The sequence below is a fragment of the Diorhabda sublineata genome, chromosome 2 (assembly GCF_026230105.1).
Source record: "Diorhabda sublineata isolate icDioSubl1.1 chromosome 2, icDioSubl1.1, whole genome shotgun sequence".
NCBI lineage: Eukaryota > Metazoa > Arthropoda > Insecta > Coleoptera > Chrysomelidae > Diorhabda > Diorhabda sublineata.
The window spans coordinates 31,790,038-31,814,928 of NC_079475.1; the positions used below are offsets into that span (position 1 = coordinate 31,790,038).

Sequence of the window (24,891 nt, forward strand, 5' to 3'; positions counted from 1 at the left end):
ATTTTTCATAATATTTCTATAATGCAACATTTACAGGATCATCCGCTTTACTAATTTTCGTTTCAAGAGTACTGTGCGACTTGACCATTAGTGAGTTTGGAGATTAAGATATAAGTTTAAGTATAAAGTAGAATTCTTGCATATACCGCTACCCTGAGATTGACTATTCTATTTTCCAAAGTATCAGATTATAGGTCTAAATTTTTCATAACGTTATGGAGCTTGCAAACATTTTATTGAGTAGAATCTAGATATGTTGACAATAAAGCGTTCCTTGGTTGAGTAATAAGGAGCTACTGAGTTACAAAGTTACAGAGATTTTGCAAAGTTTTTGTCAACTGATATTTTATTTGATGCACTTATGACAGTTCCAGCCAGTCAACATAAATTTCCTACAAATACTCACAAAAAGTCGGTTCATTTCAATGCTGAAAGAAAAGTTTACTCCTGAAAGTAAATTGGTAAAACAAGCTAATAATGATGCTGATGTATTCAAACAATAATTCAACAAAACAAGAAGTTATTATCAACGGCATTCCCTTTCTTCTTTCTATTTACGGAGCTCCTAAAAAACTACCTGCTTAGATAAGTATCGATATGCATGTTTCGTGGAAAAACAAGTTCAATTGGCTTGTCTTCCTCCAAACTCAGTTGCTGCTAATCAAAATATTTTTCGGGTGCAAATGTAGCATAGTTATCAGCTACACCCTACAAACTGGGTTAGGTCAACAATACATTAAAACCCATTCAAACCTCACTCCTACCTGCGGCGGAAAAACTGCTGCACACAATTTTTTGCAACTGCAAAAAGAGACGCAGTGCGAAATGTGGTTAAAAAAAAGTAGACATGTACACCTTGTGAATGCCGGTCGTATCCTAATATTGAATCACCAACAGTGGAGTATCCTTTGATTCCAACGAGGCGACATGAGACACATCGCTATTGACACAATTTACATGCGCTCACAATGAAGATGAAGAAAACAAGAAGAAGAGCAAAAAGAAGAATTTGAAAGTTACGACTGGGACGATTGAATTTCACAACTTTTTTCCAATTTAAATCGCTTTCATCTTTTCAATCTCTACTAATTTCCGTTATTTTGCAATAGTTTCAAATTAAACATAATCGCAACAGACCCGTGGAATAGGCCTTCTGGGAAAACCACGTTAAGAAAACGCGATATATACACAACTTCATAGGTGGCGTGGAAACGTGTGCATATTAGGACGATTACAACTTTTACAACTATTTAAATGACTATAACTCAGAAATAGGGGCTCGTAGGAAAATAGTACGATAAAGCTTACCGTTTTGCTGAAAATCGCGAAAAATTTATTTATTGAACCTTTGACTTTGAATAAAACTTTTTTCTTTGTAACAGAATGATGGGGACCTGTCAAATTTTATTTTCAATTATATTTCAAATAATTTCACTGATTTTCAGCTCAGTGAAAATTTATGTAACTTGACCGGACTAATATGGTAATGAACTTGTTATAAATATCCGGAACGAAACAGTAGACAGTGCGCTGTAGAGATTTGGAATAATTGTGACGTACCGAAAAATAATATGAAACTGATTCATTTGAGATCAATATGTGGTAAATATGGATATTGAATCAACAATAAATATAAAAAACCAGAGCTGAGTTTCGGAAAGTACTTAAGTATATCTACTATTAGAAACACAAAATCAAACAGCCTTCTCAAAATACATTCTTGAGCATTTATATACTTCTGATTATAGAGGTATAGGGCATATCTGGAACCACAATTTACTGTTACGGGCTGAGAATAACTACGATTATTTTTGGAATCCTCCCAAGACGATAAATACATGAATAACCATTACGATCAATGGAATAAATTTATTAGAATATACATGAATGCTAGTAACATCTTTCCCTTCTTCTTCCAGTCATCAATAATAACTATGATTGATCTTAATGTAGGATAATAACTTTTAATTTATTTATTTATTTATATGCCATGAGATTAAGTATTCGAGGAAGATTTCACAATATAACAATAAATTTCAAATGCCACAATATGAATGCATTTGCATTACATCTTGAACTGTTCGATATTGATAAAAAGCAATGTAGAAATGAAAACAGAAGGGTTACTGACTATAATAAGAATGTAATTTGGATACTTTTGTTATGTTAATCTCAAGGAAATAGTGTTTCTGTCCCCCAAATTTCAAATTCAATAGGGAATCTCTCTTGGATATGTAAATCCTTACAAACCCTCATTTACTGCAAAATCAACATTTTTTCGATCTTTATTAAATTTTGTAGAGTTGACAATAGAAATCTAATTTACGACGGTCTTTTGTATTTGAGAAGGTTCGTTCGTTTTAACTTCTTTGAGATTGATTTGAAATAGCTTGAGTAATACGTTTTTTTATCAGTGCCCACCCTACTGTTGAAATCTCCTATTATAATTTTGATTATATTCACCTCCTCCATTGCTATTGTCACTTATTTTCAAGATTTATGTTTATTATCTGATTTATCATACTCAATAGGTCCGTATATGCATCCATCGCAACTCTTCGCGTATTTTTTAATCCACTATTATTATTATATGTCCGTTATCCGTTCTTATGTTTTTTATAGGTTTTTCCCTTATCCTTAATGTCTCAAATTTATCATAATTTATCTGATAATTTATTTTTAAATTTGGTGCAATCATAACTGAGAAAATTAATCTGCAAACTGTAAAAAATTTTTAATGTCTATTACAAAACTTCACGTAGAATGAAGATAATAATCTTGCATAATATTTAGAATCCATTTTTCAATGCTCTTCACAATTAAACAATGATTGACAATAATAGAGGCGATTTTGGAATTCTTGTACACCATTTTGTATGTATAAGGAATATTGTCTGGTCTACTAAAATATAATTTATATTTTAAATGACCCCATAAGAAGTAACCGGGGTGAGTCAATGTCTATTCTTTGAGTCTCGGTCAAATGAGCCATAGATAAATTCAATACGCTCACAAATTAACATTATACTGACCTCTTTTAGTAACTTTAAAGACCTAAATGACTGCAGCCTCCTAAATCATACCAATTGTTTATTTGGCTTTTTGACTAATATTTCAGTAGTATTTTATACATTATTATCTTCATTCTACGTAGATTTGTGATAGAGAATTATCAAAATTTAAAATTTTCCATCTCATAAATAAATTTTTTCAGTTATGATTGCACCAAAGGTCATTCATAAAAATAATGCATGAATTTTTATGTCACAACAATAATTAGCATAATTTAACTCATTTAATTAGATGAGAAATTGTGTTTATCCTTTTAAAAATATCCAATTTTATTATAGGAAGCTGATATAGAATTACGCATATATTCAGAAAACAAAATAATAAAAAGTCCAGACGCAATGGTCCAGGAGGAGCACAAAAGATCGAACAAGTTCTGTTGTGCCCGTTTTTGAAATTCATCTGTCTGAAAAACATTTGAGTCATTGAATTCCATTTTCATTGAATAAACTATTGAATTCCTCATGAAATCCAAATATTTCATCTACGATTACTACCACTTCACTATGGACACCGATTATTAACAAGATAAGAAAATTCACAAATTAGGCTCACAAAAGCGTGGCGACACAACCTTGCATTCGCAGTTATCAATGTTTATACGAGGATGTGCACTTACCGGGGTGGTTTAAAAACTTTGTGGGCATTAATAGAGCAAAGGAGGAGATTTAAGTTCTTTATTTGGTGGATATTAACATGAAGTTTGATATTAAAAGTAATAATGTTGCTAATACCAAAGAATACCGATTCAATAAACACATTATACATACCGTTATAAAATTTATACACGTTGTTTCAAATTAGCAAAGAGTTATTACAACAGTCATATACGGGTAAGCAAATGATTCAATAATGTCTTACTTCAAATTAACAGATTTTTAGATGTTGTGAAATATTTAATTTGATTTTAGTTTTTATTGGTTATGTTTTATACGAGGTGATCCGGAGCATGATGCAAAAAATTCGGGAATGAGTAGATGATATGAACATTATGTTTTGATATGAGAGAAAATTTTCTCATACGATTCCTAGCTTCTGAGCTATGGAATCAAACATATATTTAAGTATATTTTTTAAATTGTACATTCGAACATTGTGAATTTACAATGGATAATTACGTATGTCAATGAAGTGTATTTCACACTACTATCTGAGGGCCAGGAGAGGCTCATTCCCAATGGTTAACAATCCGTAACTTTTACAGGGATAACCTATACAATTTAAATATAGCGAAATTAAATTTTTTATTCGATTTTTTGATAAAAAGGTACTGTTTGTTTAACTCGACAAAATTTATGTTTCAAGAGATATGCAGATTTATTGATTGTATATGCCAAGCAAACCGTTCGCCATAAAGAGACATTCTGAAGAGAATTATCATAATTTACTTACAGTAGAAATGTTTGATTTTTTTAATACCTCCTGTATTTTCAATAAATAATTGCAATGCATGATAATTTTCTTCAAACTACACTAAATAGTAATCGTCTATTGAAAATTCATAATGTTCGAATGTATAATTTAGAGTTCTGATTTCGCAACTTTATAAGGCGTATAACTCCTATGAGAATATTGTTTTATGTCGCACAATTATTTTCACGTCACCTACTCACTTTTTTGCCGGGAACACTCTATATATAAATAATTTGTATATAATTAAATCGACTGCGCTTGTTCATATTTTTCTTCAAATAACAATGCAGATTTTAAAGATATTCTCCCATATTTCAAGATTTTAGTAAATATTCTACATAATTATTGCATACTTATGGGCATATTTCAAGTAATATCTTTGTGCTGATCCTGTTTAATTTTTTTGTTGTTCCGTTTAGACGACCACTCGAATTCAAAGCTATAGTTAACAAGTAAAAATAAAATAGTGTTCGTAGAATATCAAATTTTATTTCTATATTAAATATTAATTCCTAACCACCCAAGCTAGAGAGGGATTAGTAAGTTTTTCATTCTTTGTAAATGAATCCGAGCTTTACCAAGATAGATAATTGAATTTACCGTGGTCAAGGTAATATTCCTCTGTGTTCATTATAACCTAGAAACAAAATTATCATTAATTGGAATAACTTCAATTATTTTGGAATGGGTTTCTTTATTGTGATATATTTGAATTTGTTTTGTTCGAATATCCCAATATGCAAAAAAGAGTGGAAATAATATTGAATAACAAACAAACTAATAACATTTTATGTGGTCATAATACAGTTTGACCCGAAAAAGGGATAAAACCAAATCGATAGTTCTTTCGTAACAAAATAAATCGTCATTATTATTTTACTGGAATGCGAATCAAACGATGCAATAAACCTGAATGCCTTTTAAGTAGCGTTGAAAAACAGGAAAGTAGTAAGCACTGCTTCGGTACGAAATAAAATTGGAATGGAAAAAAGGATAATTTTCTTTTATTCCCTGATTGTTAATTGCTTCTACACTCGAAGAAATGTGATTATAAACTTTATACGTGAGGAAGTGGAAATTATTGAAAACCCCATTACGATATCATGGAAAAAAGCAAAGTTTTAAAGGCTATTCTACATTCTAACTGCAGAAAAGAAATCTATTTCAGTTAACCTAACTTACCTTCATCTGAAATCGTCTTCATAAGTAGGTTCAAACGTTGAAATTGTTCGAAATATTAATAAAGAAATAATCAATTTTCATAATTTTTGCATTTGACATTTAACACGATTTTGATCATTCTCAACAGTTTGTATGTAACGAAAATCTCTTAGTACAAATTTGGTGAGAACATTTCTGAGCTTAGAACTTTTTTCAGAAAGACATACTCTTAAGAAATTTTGTGTATCGTTATAATTTTTGATAGAGTTGATGTCATACATTTAAAAAAAGTAATCTATTCCGCTGAAATATCATCTCCAGTCGCAAGACATTTCAAGATTTGAGAAACGACTTCATGGAATTGGAAGATTTTAACTACTCAATGTAAGTTGTGGACTCCATTACGCAAGTTTCAATCCTATCACGAAAGAGTACATCTAAGATATCTTAGTTCAATTTGTAAAAATATTCGTGGTATGTCTTGTGAAATGGAATTTATTGAGAAGCAGTTTCTATCAATTTCAAAGCTATTGGTGGCTCTTATCTTTAAGAGAATGTGGTTCCAAAAAATTTTATATGATTTGAAATGAGTCAATTCTTGTGTCATTTCTGAAATACGTCTGGTTCGGGTCTTTTACCAAATAGATAGCAAACTTTATTCAACTCAAACTGTTCGTATGTTTGTAATGTAGAAATTTTTTAATCAATATTAAAGTAACTTCATGTTTCTTCTTTTATCGTTGGGTTTTTTATTCGATCGTGAAACGTCTGCTTTGCGTAAGTACATCATTTCAACTGCTTGAAGTTTGCTTCGAGTGAGTTTGTAGTACCCAGCTTTCGCTATCATGTATGAAGACTGGTCGGAATTTTGATTTATAGACGTTTATTTTGGTTTTATTTTTCATTTCTTTTCTTGTGAGAAAATTTCTCTTCAACGCATAATGGTTTGATTACCATACTGATTCATTTTCCACCCATGCTTCTTGATTTTCATCGCTCTGTATGTCCACACCTACATATTTGAAACTTTTCACTTGTTCCAGCTGTATTTCATCTAGTTCAATTTTGAGGTTTTCTTCTTGTTTCCCTTCTAATATTCTTATTGTCTTTCATTTCTTCATATCATGTCTCTCCATTCAATGTATTCAATTTTTCTTCATTTCATTGTTATTCAATATTGATATTGTTTCTCAATTTGACTCCACCTCCTCTTAATTGTAAATTATTCCATATTTCGTTCCTTCGAACGCTATTAAATGTTTTTTGGATGTCTAAAAAACCGATGTATACTTTTTGATCCATTTTCTGTTTTTTTTTCTGTTATATGTTTCCAATGTAAATACTATGTAAACAAAATATGACTTGATAAACTCGTCTGTTCGGATATTTTTTCAATTTCTTCAGTCTTCAGGGAACCAACCAATTCACCGCTTTACCCTCGAGTAATCCAATTCAATCATTTGCAATTATTTTGGTCTAGTTACTAATAAAAATTTCTTGAATATTGAAGATGCAACTTCAAATTGAATTGATGTTTCCAAGTGCGGTTTGAGGTTTGAGTTACATTTTCAAATTTGTTTAGAGAATGTAACTACTTTTATGTCGGATGACTTCCAAAACGAAGCGAAATAGAGCATTTAATAGGTATTCAACATGCTACGAATTTATTAAGTTATTGTGATAAATAAAGAAACCAAACCAATAAATAAATAGACCTTCCTACTAATTATTCAAAAGAAACAATGTAAATAGACCGCTTGCTATAAAAACACAAATCAAACGAATTCCGGGTATTTAATCAAAGACGGCGCCTTCGCTAAATTTCATAATTCCACTATCCCCATGCAGAACCGGCTCCAGAGCTCGTAACATTATAGTGTTTTCCAGATTCTCCTAAGAATGAGAAAAGCAATTCTAAAGTGGAAATAGAGATTTTGATTAAATTATTTATCACTTCATACTCTAAGAAGAAAAACTGATCATGTCATTTTGATGGAGAATGTGCACCACAAGCGTAAATACAGAGAATCAATCTTTTGTCTGCTTGAAGACAACATTTTGTAGAATCATTTCATTTGAATTATTTATCTATTTTGAAGTTGTCGGAAAAATTTTATGTTTGTTTCGTGTTCCACAACTGAAATTTCATGAAGCAAATCCTTAATTTAATTTCAATGATTTTCATCATGTCTGCTGTGAATGTATGAACTATTTCTCGTTACCGTTTATACCATAGCTGTAATAACGAAGCGTGCCTATTTTGTGTCCATCTCGTCATTCTATTGTTGGTTAGTATTAATATATCATGAATAATCAAAGCACATTTTTCATCACATATATGTGAAATGGAAGAAATTGATAAACTCCGACGAAAAATGAAATGCATTTCTGCAGATACGATTCAATGGATATTATCCGATTCCTTCAAAACACAATTTATCCAATTGGATACGGGAGCACAAAATTCCGTAAACTGAAGTCACTCATATGGAATTGAAAATAGCAGTCCTTTAGTTATTTCAGAAGCATTTCTTGATAATTCATTCAAAATTGGAGTAGTCAGTAGGATCCCGATCTCGATGTGATATGTTTTTAGTACATGAGTTTTTCTATATATTGAGTGGCAAGGAATTTCAGCACAGAATCCATTCATTCCTCCGTCATTACATGCCCTCAACTACATGTATTCTATTTAAGAAAGCTCTACATATATTATAACCACGCACCTTCAATATTAAAGCAATTCTATCGCTAAATCCACAATACTCAATTTATTTCAATTTAATGTAATATTGTTTCCTCAATTATTCACTATTTTGAAAAAGCATTCCTGGAAATTTAGTCTATAAGAACGATCTCATCATACTGTAAATAAGTTAAAAACAATACAAAAAGAACGCTGCCATATATAGAAGATTGGGAGTTTCCCTCCGCATCCGCCAAACTTCAGATTTTGTTAACATAATAGAACAAGGCCGGCTTCACGATCTACGTTAGTAGACGAGTTCGTAACATAAATATAGATGTGAATATAATGTTACATTGAGATAATGAGGGTATTAATATGGACGGTAAAATTACCCAGATAAAAAGCAGGCTTTGAAGCACGAAGACAACAAATGAAAAACACTGAATTAAAAACCATTATCAATCCACAAGAGCAACTAAAAATTAGTGTCACTGACAGCTCTAGGAGATGTGGGGGGTATATACATTTAGAGAAAATCATGAAGCAAAATGAAGAAATTCGAACTGAAAAAATAAAAATATGGTTAAGATCAATATAGGTCTAATTTGACAAACTATCATATACATAAAGAAATAAAGAAGACCCCTAATAACTAGAAACAAAAGTGTCCAACAAATATATAATGGTTATCATCACTCATGACTGTCAAATAGGACATTTACAAAGAGTAACATCGATAAAATAAAGAGAATAATCAGATCCATGAAAAGACAATTGTTAAACATATAGAATAGAATTATAATACACTGAAAACCGTGCAACTGTATAGGGAAAAGGGAAAAATCTCAAATATGTTGGTCCGATAATCAGAAATAGCTCGCAACACCAAAATGGAAGCAACTCTCCCAAGAAAGAAGAACATGGAAAAAACCTATGTTCTTATATTGATTTGATAGCTGAATATAATATAATAATAATCAAAAATCCCGTACCATGTCCAATGAATTATGATTATTAAAAATATATTGTAATACGTCAAAAATCATTCCAAAGTATATACATTTATAAATACCATGAAATCATTTCCTTAATTCAATTTAAATGAATAAAAATTATCTTATATATCACTAATGCAATCATGAATATTTCAGCTCAATGAGTGAGATTTCCATTTGTGAAGACAATTTTTTAGGATGTCAAAATAAAAGTAGAATATTTTAGATTTATTGCTATGTAAATCCTTCATAACATCCGCAATGTAATAAAAATTTTTTGTTTCTGGTCTTTTATGACTATAAACTTTGAAAATCGTAGACATGAGCTGAAATGTACATTTCCATGACATATCACGATACTTTTCCACTTATATACAGATTGGTTTCATTCATCAATCTTGTAGCAGCTCATATTAGATCCTTAGGTGTATATATTCCAGTTTGCCACTTGGTACGTGGGAAACATCTAAACGAAAGACAAAACATTTTATCGGTGAATTTGAACAAGTAGTGATAAATTATTTTCTTGACACTCTATAAAGCGAGAGGAAAGAAAGTGTCTCTATCTAAGATAAAATAACATTATCGTAGAAAATACTACGGAATATCAACAGTGAGTAATATATTTCCTATACATTTTATTCTTCATTGAATATGAGTTTAAAACATGCTGTTAATAGTTCCTATTACGACCGTTGTCTCTTACGACTATTCACAATATTTGCATGCGTAACCAATGGTTAACTAACCTATCTTCAAATAAAATTAACCTATCTCATCATTACCATTGAGCTAAATCCAGCTGTATCCTCAATAAAAGTCCTGTTCATAATGTACGTTTCAATATTAAGTGGAGAATCATTTAAACGATGAAACAGGAAATGGAGAATGGCCATTTTATGTTAGATGTAATGAAAGATGGACGGTCCCCATTTCTTGGTTTGAGAAACATCTATGAGAAGCCACATTTTTCCAAAATCGAAACAAAAAACAAAGAACATTTAATCCGATACCTTGTAATTTTATTTATACAAAAAAATAGGAAAGATAGGTATAAAATTATTTTATAAATATATTGTTGAGAAGTCCTAAGGATAAAATACCATATTTTGAAAATAGTACAATCTATGAAATTAGCTCTAATGATTATGACCAAAAGTATTGAGTAGACTAAGAGATCTATTAATGTCCGGTTGAAGAGGACATAGCTCAGTCATAATCATGAAATAATTCAAAATTGTTAAGAAATGTATCCAATAATAAATTGTTGGATGCATTTGAGACCATTAAGACTGTTAAATGTTGAAAAGAACAGTTTAAACAGGGACAAAGTGCATTTTCCCTTCAGCTCACTCTATAGTTTAGTGGTTAAGAATTGAATGTGACATGTTTTTCTTGGAAGTTGGTAGGAAAAGTTAGTATAAATCATATGGGTCAAGTTAATAGGTTTTACATTCAGACACAGAAGACGATAACTTGATTATAGGAGCACGCATCAGACAGTGTAATTGTTAGTGTTGTGTACTGGTAGTGTAAACAGTGTCTTCAGTATGAATATTACAAACGTTTCCAGAAATTCCAAATTAGCTACTTGGAGGAATTGTTTTCATAAGCCATCCAGTGAGCTTTTGTCACAGTTTTCTACAATCTTGCTGATCATTTCAGTTGTTAAAGCTGGATTTTCTCTTCTCTAAAATAGATGTAGTTCTATTTTTTTGGCCGCACATGCGATTCTCTTCAAAAACTGTGCATTTGAATGGGTCCAGCTTCGAATTAAAATATTGAAAATACTTTTTATGCGGAAGCTAAATCGATTTCACAACTTCATCCTTATAATCGGGGACATTATCTTTCAAGAATACCTGCCAAATATGCCATTCAAACGCAATTCCGTGCTTCCGTGTGTTCGAAGGCTTCAAATATCCAATTGATTCTATTATTTACAAATTTGAAGCTATTCTTAAGCGATTCATTTCAATTTTGAGACGTTATTTGACTTGTCGATAAAACTCATGAGGTGGTTATTATCGCAACACACATTGATAGACCCACCAAAAATGGTAGTGATTAAATCACTTTTATCAATTCTGTTGACAAATTTTTTACTCATAGAATCATATTATTGATGAGTTAATGAAATAAATATTGAGCTTGACGATGCTCATATAATCTTCGATACAAATAGTACAAGAATAACCAACATTCTATTTACATAATCATTAATAATTCACTTATGCTCACAGAACGTTTTTATCCGCTTATCGGTTGGATATGTATCTGATCAAAAGCCAACCAGCGAAATAAAACATACAGTAACGTATCACTGATTAATTAATGGTGTTAATTGGACATTCAGTACACTTTACGATAAGATTATTTGAAATAAAAAAATCATCAACCATTTTATAATTCAAAAAGCATCGCATGTACTGTGATGATTAGTACTAAATAATTTAAATAAATAGTTGAAATAGACAAAATCGGATTATTTCTTATTATTACATTATGTCCGTTCCGTTAAATTGTAATGAAGACCGAGAACTATTCAGACAGTTAGAAACGTTAACATTTGACACTACTAAAAGTCTGTTGATGTCAGCGACAAGAGCATCTAAGTCCTTGTTCAGTTATCACAACGCAACTTGAACGTTTCCAAGCTCAAATTTGAATTAGAGTCAGTTCTGGGAATGTTAGTGGTCAGCCTATTTTCCTTTTATTTTTGGTTCCAGTAGAATCCTAACAATGGGGTAGTTACAATAAGTTATTTGTTGCTTACAGTCGAGAAATATATATAACTGCACCATCACCAAAAACTTTCCATTTACTTCCCCCTTCCATTCACACTCGATGTTACTAGAGGCGATAAATTAAGTGCGAAATAAATAATGTTTGGTGATAATCACACAAGCCACGTCAAGATGGTTATCTAGTCACTGCCGATCAATTATTACCAAGACACCAACTTAAGTCCTAAAACAGTAACATCCAGAGATTGAAGTAAGACATTAAAATAGCAACTTATTGGAATCCCAAAAGATACATATGGATTTGCCATCTTCATCACAATAATATAAGTGTAATTTTACAAAATCAAGAAACTACAGATAGAGTAAGTAATATAAAATATATAGCCTGTAATTTAGACTTAAGAGATAACCAAATTCCACATCTGCAATGAAAATGAATAGTCAGATATATGCAATGACATCGGCTTCTTAAATTTATTAGATTGATCACTTAACATTAATTTGATTCTAATGATTTTCGCTTGTTTCCAATAATGGAGATTTCGACACATCCATGACTATCATAAGGAGAATGTAAGTCATATGACCCCCCGTTTCTGAGTTATAAGCCTTGCCTTTGAAGTTGCGAAATCAAAACTTATATTTAAGTAAGTTTTCTAAATTATATCTTTATTCGAGTATTATGAATTACTTATGGATGATTACGTAGTTCCATGTAGTATGTTTGACATAATAAATAATTCTACACTACTATTTGAAGGCCAGTGGCGGCTCATTCCAAATAATAAACAATCCGAAACTTTAACTATGACCTAAAAAAAGAAAAAATTATTCTTTTTTCGTACTCATACATCAGATGAAAATAAAAAAAAATAAATAATTGTTCGAAATGGGCATCTTGCACTTCTACACATTTCATGAGTATACGAAATTTATTCTATCGATCATTTCGTTCCTTGTTTTTACCAGTGCTGCATATACTAAGCTATCCCAAAGATCCCATAAGATATCCCAAAAAATTCATTCATTGTATTTAATTCAGGGGAAAGTGGTGGCCATACAAATAGACCTCCCCGACCAATCCACCTATTGGAAAAAATGTTTTTTTTTTATATTTCAATTATGAATCTCTTCCAAGTTTTTCCTTATGACAGTAGTATGATCTTCGATAGTATGAATTTATTTATTCATTCATCAGATCTCCAAGAAATATTTGATTGTGTTTCAATCCTCCTCTAATTATTTTCAATGAATAATAACAGTTTATGATATTTCTCTTCAAAATGTCTTTTATGGCGAATGGTTTGTTTGGCATATACAACTATGTATACCATAAATTTTATGGAGTTAAACGAAGAGCAACTTTTTGTTAAAAAAATCGATTGAAAAATTCATTTTGGTTGTATTTAGATTTTACAGGTTACACCCGTAAAAGTTACGGATCGTATGAGAACATTTTTTGTACGTCACAACATTATTTTCACGTCATCTACTCACTCCCCAATTTTTTGCATAAATTCATGGAACACCTTGTATAATGAAATTAATTCGATCATGATCTCAATGTTCGAAAATTAATCTGGATCACGCTTACTCGTGTTCGGAAACTGAACGAAGTTAAACAGGTCGTAGTATCCTTTCTACTTAGTATATCAGTGAACGAAAGCTATTAACTTGATAGTCTACTGGGACTTGACGTTTTTTTACTTTTTGATTTTCCTACAATAAAAAACAACACATTTATATCAAATTTCAATGATTAATATTTTATTATACCATTTAAAAAAGATATAGAAATATAGATAACTTTGAATATATATACAAGAAAAATCGTGAGAATATTCACGCAAAACACTTAAGTCAGGAACATAAAAAGTTATGTGTGAAACTACTAATCGAAAAAGGACCTGATCAAAATCTGGTTCTAAGGTAATACACACATGAACTGATATTTTCTAAGAAGCTTTTTGATATGTAGGGAATATCTTTTTTCTTGCTCTTTGTTTCATTTATATAAACAAAAACATCCATCACTTTCTGAATGGTCCTCGTGTATTTAGTTTTGCTGTGATTATTGAGCGAATATCAACATTACAATAAATTTTCCTTTAACAAAAGTACAACAACTGGTATAAATTCAGATACCTCTAATATCTCGGCAAGGAATTGTTTATAACCAAGCCAGACACAGTAATTTTCCTAATTAGATAGTAAATTTTAGAAATAAGGATGGGTAGAGGTTCCTTAATGGTGCTTGTGCACGCGCGACCAAATAATGGCAAAGAAGGGAAAAGATATTAACCAGCGACGGATGTCGCATTGACTTTAAATTGGGGAACCAAACTGACTATTTCGGAAAATATACTCAATATTCTTCATCATCGAAATATGTTAATAAATTGTATTTTTTGTAAACAATTCGATGATTGATTTAGTTACAATAGGGTACTTGCATTTTCTAATTAAGTATTAATTTTGTTGTTTATTTTATAAGCTTTTGATATGAAACAATGTCAGAAAGAGAAATATTTATCGCAAAAATTTCAAATTATTGACTACATAAGAAAACGAATTTTATTGGATTTCAGTTGTGACGTCATACATTTAATAAAAACCTTGATCAGTTGTCTCCTTGATGATCACGAGGTTATCGTTGCCGGCAACATAGCGTTTGCTTTTATAGTACAGTTCTTATTTATTGGTTACGTATAGATAAAATGTGTTTCTATATATGAGAATAAAGTGAAGTAAAGTGAAGCCTTTTATAGGTTAAGTTCTTACATAATCACGTTAAAATGTAAAAGTATATAAACTTAATTACTATGGGATATTAAAATAAGTTAAATTTGAATCTTACTCACATAAAAATGATTCTGGCAAAAAAAATAATAATAATATCGCAAGATCGTCAAAACGATCAACACTTTCAAACCCTTTTAGTGGTATATTTGAATTTCTGGCATTATTAAAAAAACTTTATAAGGTGTTTTAGTCGTGGTATTTCACATCCTGGCACAAAACACGATTTTTGTAGCATTTTTAAATTGATCAAAGTTTAAAAATAAACTTAACTTAGAATTACCGATTGAATAACTGTCGTATTTACTTTGTATCATATGTTCAGTGTTTATTTTATACCTATGACGACACGCAATATGACGACCGTATTGAAATGTTTAAACTACCTATATATTTTTTTAATTTTCAACAATTTTGTTATTTTCCATAAATATTGATCACAGAAATAGAATCAAATTATGATAAAAGTTGTATATAAACTATCCAAAACTATTTTTTTTCTCAAACCATGCAAGTACCCGAATACAATTTTGATATGATATCCACATTAAACTAAGTGATAGGACAAACCATCTGTTTACTCAATTTAATCCATTCCAATGAAGGCTATATTGTTCTAATTAATGAAAATGTGGAATTTAGTTTTGGTTCTCAGTACATAAACATAAACATCTTTACAAAGAATCAGCGAAATATTTCTAAAATTTCGATAGTTCTCTTCAATATATCAGCTCACAGAATCATTACAATTTTTATTCATATAGAACTGTTACATAATTACAAGAGAATATTGACAAATAATGACAGTTCATATTTTTGTGAGTTGAATAATATTAAATATTATACAGTTTGTCCACGTAAGTTGGCTTTTTTATTATTAGTTTTACGAAAAAAAGTTATTTTTTAAAAAGTTCTGCATAGTCCAAAATATGAAATTCAATAATCAGATGTTAAATTTTTTCAGTCGTATACGAGGTTTGTCAAAAAATGTGATTTTTGCTCTAGAGTAAAGTACCTTTCTTTTTGACAATATCGCAAATTGTTAAAAAGAGAAGATGTTTAGGATTAAAATTAGCTTCCAAATTTTCAACATTGTTTATTTCCATTAAAAAAATATTTTTTTCCACATTTTCTCTGCGATTACGTTGGAACTTTAAGTTTACACATTAATGCATAATTAGTCTAGGATGCACTGGCATAAACAATGTTCATTATTTGAAAGCTATTTTTAATTCTAAACATCTATTCTATGAGCGGGAGATGGTGTTTATGAAAAAAAAAACTGATAAAGTAGAAATTAACCGATGTTTATACACGTTACATCGACGATAACATACATAACAAGTTATAATGAGGAAGAAAATTGAACCCACTTAGAAAAAAGCTTTCTCATGATCAAATATTAATTTATCATCACTATCATCGGTGTCTGTACGACCACGTTCAAATTCAGCAAACCAATAACAAATAATTCTTTTCGATAGAGCAGAATCCGAATAACACTTTTGAAGCCATTACTTAGCTTGTACAGTATTTTTTTCATCAAGAAGCAATGATAAATTAACAAACGAAATTGTTTTAATCAATAATTTTGGAAATCACAAAAGTAGTTTCACTTAAGTGACTAATCGAAATGTCATGAAATTTCACACATAGTCTTTTGAAAGCTGGTAAACGTCATATGGATCTGACAATGGCAGCGCCATCTGTCTGTTATTTACACGACTTATTAACAGATAACAAGTTACTCTAAAGCCAAATAGTGACCTACGTAATAATTCATAGATTTTCCTGTTTGCAATTTACAGCATTGGAGAAGCATTCATATAACTTAATTTATACATAACAATTATAAAACCAAAACCACAATAGGAACGGATATAGTCAATCCAGGTGTTGCTAGTAGGTACAAAATATATCTCTTCGGTCAATGTATGTGACGTACTCAATTGACGAATTCGGATAATCACCAAAATTCCCGTAACGCGTTGTGAACTTGGCAATATATTCAGATCGCATTTCGGGTAAAATAGCAAATCCCATAACAATATTTGACGGCAAAGTTCGAGCACATACAAAGGCCATTGCTTTATGGGTAATGCGAAAGAGCCACAAAGCAAAGCATCATAGCCTATTTATTCGGTGTGATTCGCAAAATTCGATGAAAGATAGATATGCAAGACATTTTTGAGACTGGTTCGAATAAACTTTACCTAAGGTCTAATAATAGATAAACACTTCTTCTGGAAGGTGACTTATTAGTTAAATAAATAGAAATATTACGAGAATCCGGAGGCTCTTTTATCTCAATAATATAGAGGATTTAATGAATACGATTTGCTAAATATTCCACAAGATGGAAAATTATTAACTAGAAGATATACGGACAATGATAATATTAGATTTTATGTCCACTTGAGCGGTTTTCCCATGACGCTCAAATAAACACTAATCATAAAAGAGGAAAGGGTATTACATTGTGAGTTTTACACTCCACTTAATGACCGAAATAATGCGAATAAACGAGATTCGAGTATCTTGCTAAGTCAACGACGCGTTGCTTGTACAAATTTTGGTCACTGCCCGAATTCGACAATATATGCACAAAGCTCATATATATTCATTTATTTTTCACATCAGTCCAGTCTACTATTGAAAAAGAAAAGTTTTTGTATCTTAAAACAATTTGGACCATGGAAGCTTCTATATTTTTTCAATTAATCAACATCTATATCAAGCGATATTTGACTTTCTCACGATTATATCTAAATTTATATGGATACAATAAAAATATATTCAAGGTTATTGGAGCTTTTCCTCGAAATTATGAGGTTGGTTTTTATGTTCTTTATTAAAATGATACGCATGTTATCACGAAATAACTTTCGTGTGTAGTCTCTAAACCGCGGCCGCGTCTTTCTAATATTTTCTAAGTTCAAATATTGGCAAAAGTCCGTATTTTTTCAAATTAGAGCCTTCTGGAATAAATTTATAAATATACGATAGCTGAATAGTTAGAAGAGTAAATTATTTCAACTAAAGCGACTAGTAGTAATAGTAATAGTAGTGGAAAAAAATTAGTTTTATACACCGAATTAGTATAATGAAAGGGTTGTTTATTTTTTCAACCTCTGATCGCTCCGTGCAGACGCTACGCGGGCAGTAGAAAACGGACATGCGTTGTAGGCGACTGCGAAGCTCTCGCACTATACACACCGCCATAGTTGACGTTGTCACTTAAACATGTCCACCATTATTGATGCTTCCGCCAAGTATGAATTGCGAAGTGTAATTCGTTTTCTACAAGCTGAATGTCCTAGTACTACAGAAATCCATCGGAGAATGAGTCGTTTATATGGGGAAACCTTCATGAGTGATGGTGTCGGAAGTTTAAAGATGGCCGTAATGATGTGCATGATGAAGGGGCAAATCTGATGTTTCAGATGACCTGGTTCAACGAGTTGACAGAATGGTTAAAGAGCACTTCAGATTCATCATTACTGTTTTGTCTACGGAATTTCCAGAAGTTCAAGGTCTGTTTTGAACTCTGTTACTGAACGGCTGAGCTACATTGGAGGCAACTTTCTTTGAAGAGGGAAAGCTTGTCCAGAGATATAACAAATGTCTCAATCTCTTCGGGGATTGTGGTGTCGAAAAGTTACCGTAAGTGTACCAATCTTTTGATAATAAAATTTATATGAACATATCTTTTATCTATAGCCTATCTGAAGTTGAAAAAAAAATCAGCCCACATATATATGTGTATTTTAAAAATACTTCAAATTTATCTCACTCCTCGCCCCATATTTCTTCTTATTTTCTGATGATATCAGTTTATTGACATTATAATTATGACTTCCTAGCAAATTTTGACTTTGGTTTTGCGACAGACAATTATTGTTTGATACAACTTGATTGAATTTATCAATAGATATTCTCTTCTATAAATTAACTATAAGGAAAAGTATATCTACGCTCCTGGAAAGAGTGAAGGGAATATTGTCTTCCGACACAGTTAGGAATTTGAAACAATTAGCTGAGTACAATCATATTTTTTGATGTTCATCGAGTTTTCACAGTCTAATACTCTCAGTTCCTTTCGTCAGATGTTTTACGTCTTATTAATAGTATTCAGAGTTTCATATTTCTGTAAATGTAGAATTTTGTCAACCAAATTAAGTTTGGTGATTCTCAAGTGAAGAAATTTGGAAATGACATGCGGTATATTATGAACGAATATATTTTCAGTCTCGATCATTTCTAAAATATAACGATAAAAAGTATTTTAAATTGTCTTTATTATATGTGAAAGTAATGTAGGGAGAACTAAATTTTCTGAATACTAAAACTGATATTGAAAATTCAAACGAGTATTTGGACATAATCGAACATACTATTTATAGCAGTAAATGAAACTTAAGTACACCAGCTCATCCCAGAAACCAAAATATTCGTATAGTATAAGCAATGAACAAAAGAGAAATAAGCTGCCAAGAACACACAAGGTGTTGCCAAGAAAACACAAGGTACTGCCAAGAAAACACAAGCACCAAAAAGATCATATAATGATTGCAAATATTATTTATTCATAAATGAGGTAGAGTAATAAATCTACGTGACCATCGTAAAATTAATGACCTAACCAAGTATTAGTACTGTGTGACAAATGTAGTACAAATACTCATCTACACAGGAAATAACCCAACTAAAGAAATCAACATACTCGTAACACTTGGTAATCATGGAACAAAAAAAATGTAGACAAGAGTTGTCAAACTCAATTTTGCAGAGTGTCATATTAAATTATATAATATACGGTTGTTAGAAATCATACCAAAGTTATATGAGATGGTAGGTAATAATCGATCCGGATACCTGACTTCTCTTGTTTTCGATAGAATTGATTGGAGATGTTCATTCGCAAGTCTTATCCGATATTTGTTCTTATTTATTTTCATGACGGAAGACATCTACTCACATAAATAGGTGCTATCAAACATGCAGAAAATGCGTGCTGGTTGCTTTTTTAATTCTGAATAATTATCCAAACTCATGAAATGTTTATAAAATGTAAGAGCGTCCAATTATATATTTCGCACTCGTACGACACAAACAAATGCACAATACCTGCACAATCACTCGTTTGCAGTACGATTAAAATCCTTCTCTAACCGTCCCGCTTCGATTACTCAACTCAACTGACTCACCTCGCGCCGACGCACTCGTTTTATATGGTTAAGGAAGGTTCTAGTCTAGACTCGAAACGCTGGAAAAATTCTATCTTTTTCGACAAAAATAATAGGATATTTCCCCTTGCTGTTAAGAGATGGCAATACTCTTTCTCTCTTTTCTAGGCATGCACTGCCCTCGAAATTACTTATAAATATCCATAGACTTGAGTGTTCAAGTATTTAAAACGTCCGTAGAGGAATCGCATGAAGTCTAAAAGCTATAAAAAACATGATTCTTCTTTCTGTGACACATTGCGATCGTGGGCTTTATTGATACGACCCAGGGGCCGGAAGCATCCCGTGGGCCGTGTCTTTGACATGACTGATGTAGACTATAAAATATCTCTGAAAAAGAATATTATGAAAGATCAACAATTAACTAAAAATTGATTTACAGGGGGTATTTTCGAACACTAGAAGTATTAGTTATGATCCACTAGATGGTATGGCTTCATACTAAAGATGAACTCAACTGATAATAAATAATACAACATCCAACAATGCTACAGAATAGTACATTATGTTACTAAGAGTAGAAGGGTATCATTATTGTTGAGCCCTGATTCTTGCACAGCTGAGGCGTTAGCCGAGTTGTACATTGAAATTCTTCTTGAGAAATTTTTACAATACACGTTACAACGCCTTTAATAAGACGTTGCTATCGTTTCTCATTATTTTTTCACTAGTACAATAATGATCATTCATTATTTTACTAGTGAAATAATAGGTTATATTTCTACCATCTGTGTTGCCGAAAATAATATAGATATTATTATACGCTTGATAAAAAACAAATTTGATTGCGTAGTTAGTGTCAACCAGCTAGTGTGCGAGAAAATTATCACTGATTATCAATCACATAAAAATGTTGATTAGTTTATTGTATGTGAGATAGTACTTAGAATACTAATCAAGGATATAATTTCTTTTGTGCTACTAAGATGCATCCGAAAGCTCCGGTATTTAATTTGGGAAATTCTTTAGTATATAGGTCAGTTTTCTAATGCCGATAAATAAGGTGTCAATAGGTTGAACGTGACTTTAATCCAAAGGCTCAGCCCACAACCAGAGTGGAAATAATTTAATCCGGCATGACTGCATAGTTACCATATTGAAATCGTGATTTGATTCGATTAATCCAGTATAATTCGGTTTCGAGAGAAATATGACTATCCGTATACACTCCCACTGTGGGTGTAGGAGCTGTTCTGTTACAGACGTCGCTGTTAGAGACAAATTGATTTAGTTAATTTGAAACGACTAACCGCAATTTCGAGAGTTCACGCAGTTTGCATTCAATATGTTTCAAATAATAGGATATTCAGAAATTATCAAATTTATTAAGTATATGTAATTTTTTTGATTATTGAGTACATTATTATGTTCTTATACTTGTATACCACCTACAGAAAATAACGAGGTTTAAATTCCCTTTTTTATATCATTGGATTGTATTTATATATACTTGGCAATTCTGAAAGGTCCTGCAGCGAAAGTTGACTCATGATCCGGTATTTGGATCTCTAGTTTCTATGAGAAATTCGGAATGGAGATGATCCAGCTGCTAACATTCTTGAAACCTAATATTTTCCTTTACATTTAATTCAGTAACTGTGGTACTCTTCCGCCGATATTCAACGTAAACAATCCAAATCCCAATTAATTTGCAGCATTTTTTATAAAAGGTAGTACAGTGTTGTACAGTACAGTAACTATAGATGAAATATAGTCTTTCTTAAGAACAGCTAAGTAGCCGCAAAGAAACATAATCTCTAATAAGTTTGAAACTCTCCATTTCAACGCAATCAACAATGATGGAAACTTTTTATCAGTTTTGGTTCTTGGAACTGTTACGGCACAAACTGGTTTTTTATCTTCTACATCTTTACATGATGCCGCCGACATTAAAAACGTTTCACCGAGTACTATGTAAATTTTAGGACATTTTCTTCATTTAACAGACTAGATTAATTGGTACTTCTCAACTTTGGCTTCAGATGCTGATATAATTTGTAGGGATCATATAATATTCTTAGCTATAATCTTATATCTAGACCACAAAAGCCTTGGAAACATTTTTTGAATAGATCATTAAAGTATCCTAACATCACAATTTCGTTAATGTTTTCCACAGCATTGCAATATTCAATACTCTTCTCTCTATCATCAGATATGCAAACAATGATAATTTTGAGCCCCTCGGATGTCATTGTGGGGCACAATCATCTCCTTAATAACCTTGATATATAAATAACTATTTCAGAGACATAATGATAATAAGAGTTAAGCAGCCATGTGCTAGTCCAGATAGAATCATTAAGTGTGCCTCTAATTTTCGAAAACATATATCAAATAATATTTTCTTTCCAGCTTCTAAATACAAATTAGTATGAAGTGGGGGCTCATTATAATGCACATAACATAAAAGTGTAAACCGTCTTTATTTGCATCGTAAACTGAGATAAGGCCTTATAAGCGCGGGGTAATCTCCTACAAAGTGGAAATGCTCACTCCTACACGTATTCTTCCATATATGGCTAATAGAGAACTTGCAGGCTTTGCTCACGTCCATTTGTAGTTAATTCTGTGAAACGTGTTTTTAGTCGGATTCTGAAATATAGTTCATAATCATTTTTGGATGGCAATTATCATACAAATTTGTAGATTTGTAGAATATTTTATTAGAAAGACTTAGGACATTTGAAAGTATTAGTATATGAGATTAGTAGATCGATCAAAAATAGATATAACAAATATGCTGCAAAGTTTGAAAATAGGTAACATAGAAATTGGTTTAAAAAATGAAAACGATATTAAAGAACGATCAATAGAAAAATTAGATCATTAACTGAACAAAACAACAAAGTAGGATTGTGAAATCAACATGAAATATGAAAATGGTTATGGAGATTATACATAAAATTTCGAATAACACTAGTTTACACGGTTTTCATACCCCAGCTGAAAGTTATGTTGTTATTCATTTAGGTAGAATTATCACTGTCACGTATGGTTTCATATGTATTTATTAACTTAAGTGAAATCATTGTATAAATAATAGGATGGTAGGTTAATCTTATGAGGATATCATTTGATGAGGTGGGCGCCACCAATAGATGGCAATGGAGAGTTGGCGTCCACAGCACGTCTTCTCTTACTGTACGTCGTAGCTTTGGTTGCCGAATTACCCCAATAACAGATGGCGCCAAAATTATTTAAAATATTGTATTCAACCCTTAACCTGTGTTGTAAAATTTCTTATTTTGGGTGCCTACATTATTGTATTGTGTTCGTTGTGTTATTGTTGAGTTTCGTTGGTTGTGCATTTGGATTATGTTTTTATTTGAGAATTTAAGGTAAGTGGATATTATTACAATTAATCACTACTCTTTTAATTAATATATTCAAATTATAAGAGGCGCTAGATGTATAAATGCTACAGCTTATTTCGAAAAATAAAATGTATATTTAGCGAGCTACTTACTAAAATGTATCGCTGGAAATAAGTGTGTTTATTTCAATTGTGGACTAAGTAAGAGATCAGATCCTACAATTAAAATGTACCGATTTTCTGTGAATGACCCTAAGACAATTATTTCTCATAAAGGAATAAAAAATAGTGAATATGAATAAATGACTGCTTACAAATGTTCAATACTAAACATAAATAGGTATTTAATTATCGTCAAATAGAAGATAATTCGTCCGATAGTTTTTTCCGATAATCATATCTAAATTTAAACTTAGGAGCCACCTTTATGGTAAAGACAAACAGAATAGAATAAAACATTTTTGAAAATATTTAAAACTTATACATAAACACAACTAACCGAATACAAAAGACTGAAGTTTAATATTTCACAAAAATTGAAATAGCATTTTTTGTTATTTTTTTATATTCGTGAACTAAGCACATAATAATAAGGTAGTGTGTCTGTGTGTTTATATTTGGAAATTATCCTGTCAATGAGGCAAAAATTTCACCTGTTCAAATGTATATGGACTGTTTTTTTCATCACACATTATAATATGGTTATAATACTATATTTTATGCCATAACAGATTGACAAAATAGTAACAATTAGGGAGATAATTATAATTTCCTCCATTCTCAAGTTATACATGAAAATTGTGCTTTTGTTTTATCCAGCAGAGAATGTTTGAATGGAATAATATCAAATAGTAGTTTTATTTGAATACAAATTTACTATAGACATGTACCAACAAATTTTCGATACGACGTTTCGTGCCTTCACGAGGCAACATATAGATTTTTAATGAGGATATGCCTATTTATTATAATTATAAGTCAATTTAAGCGATATATCACACTTTTATCTCCAATAACTAACATCACTAATGATTATTCTTAAATACGTTTCACTCGTAGATACTCGTTTTGATTTTGTCAAAAAATATACTGAGAGCTTTACTTAAAACATTACCTGGGGTTTTTTTTAGATATAAAAAAAACTTTTTTAACCAATGTAATGTCCCTCTATAATATAATCACCATTTTTGTCCATTGTTCATTTTTGTCCTCGTATCTATTAAGGGTAAGAATACATATATATATATATATATATATATATATATATATATAAAAATGAATTTTAGTTTCAATTTTATTATATATATTGCAAAAAACACATTTAACAAGAGATAATTTTATTTGCTAGTAAGTACCCGCTTTTATGACCATACATACTTGGTTCAGATAAGTAGACCTTTTGCCTGCTTTTATTATACCATTAAACAAACTGATGGTTTTGTAAGCATTTATGGTC

At 31.0% G+C, this 24,891-nt stretch overlaps 1 long non-coding RNA gene across 1 annotated transcript in view; it reads left to right on the forward strand.

Moving 5' to 3' along the window:
* Positions 1-15,651: 15,651 nt before the first annotated feature.
* The window catches only part of LOC130453452 (uncharacterized), a 31,805-nt gene continuing 22,565 nt past the window's right edge, over positions 15,652-24,891 (forward strand). The window contains exon 1 of the long non-coding RNA XR_008911051.1: positions 15,652-15,730. This is a non-coding gene — a long non-coding RNA (uncharacterized LOC130453452). The remainder of the gene's footprint in view (positions 15,731-24,891) is intronic.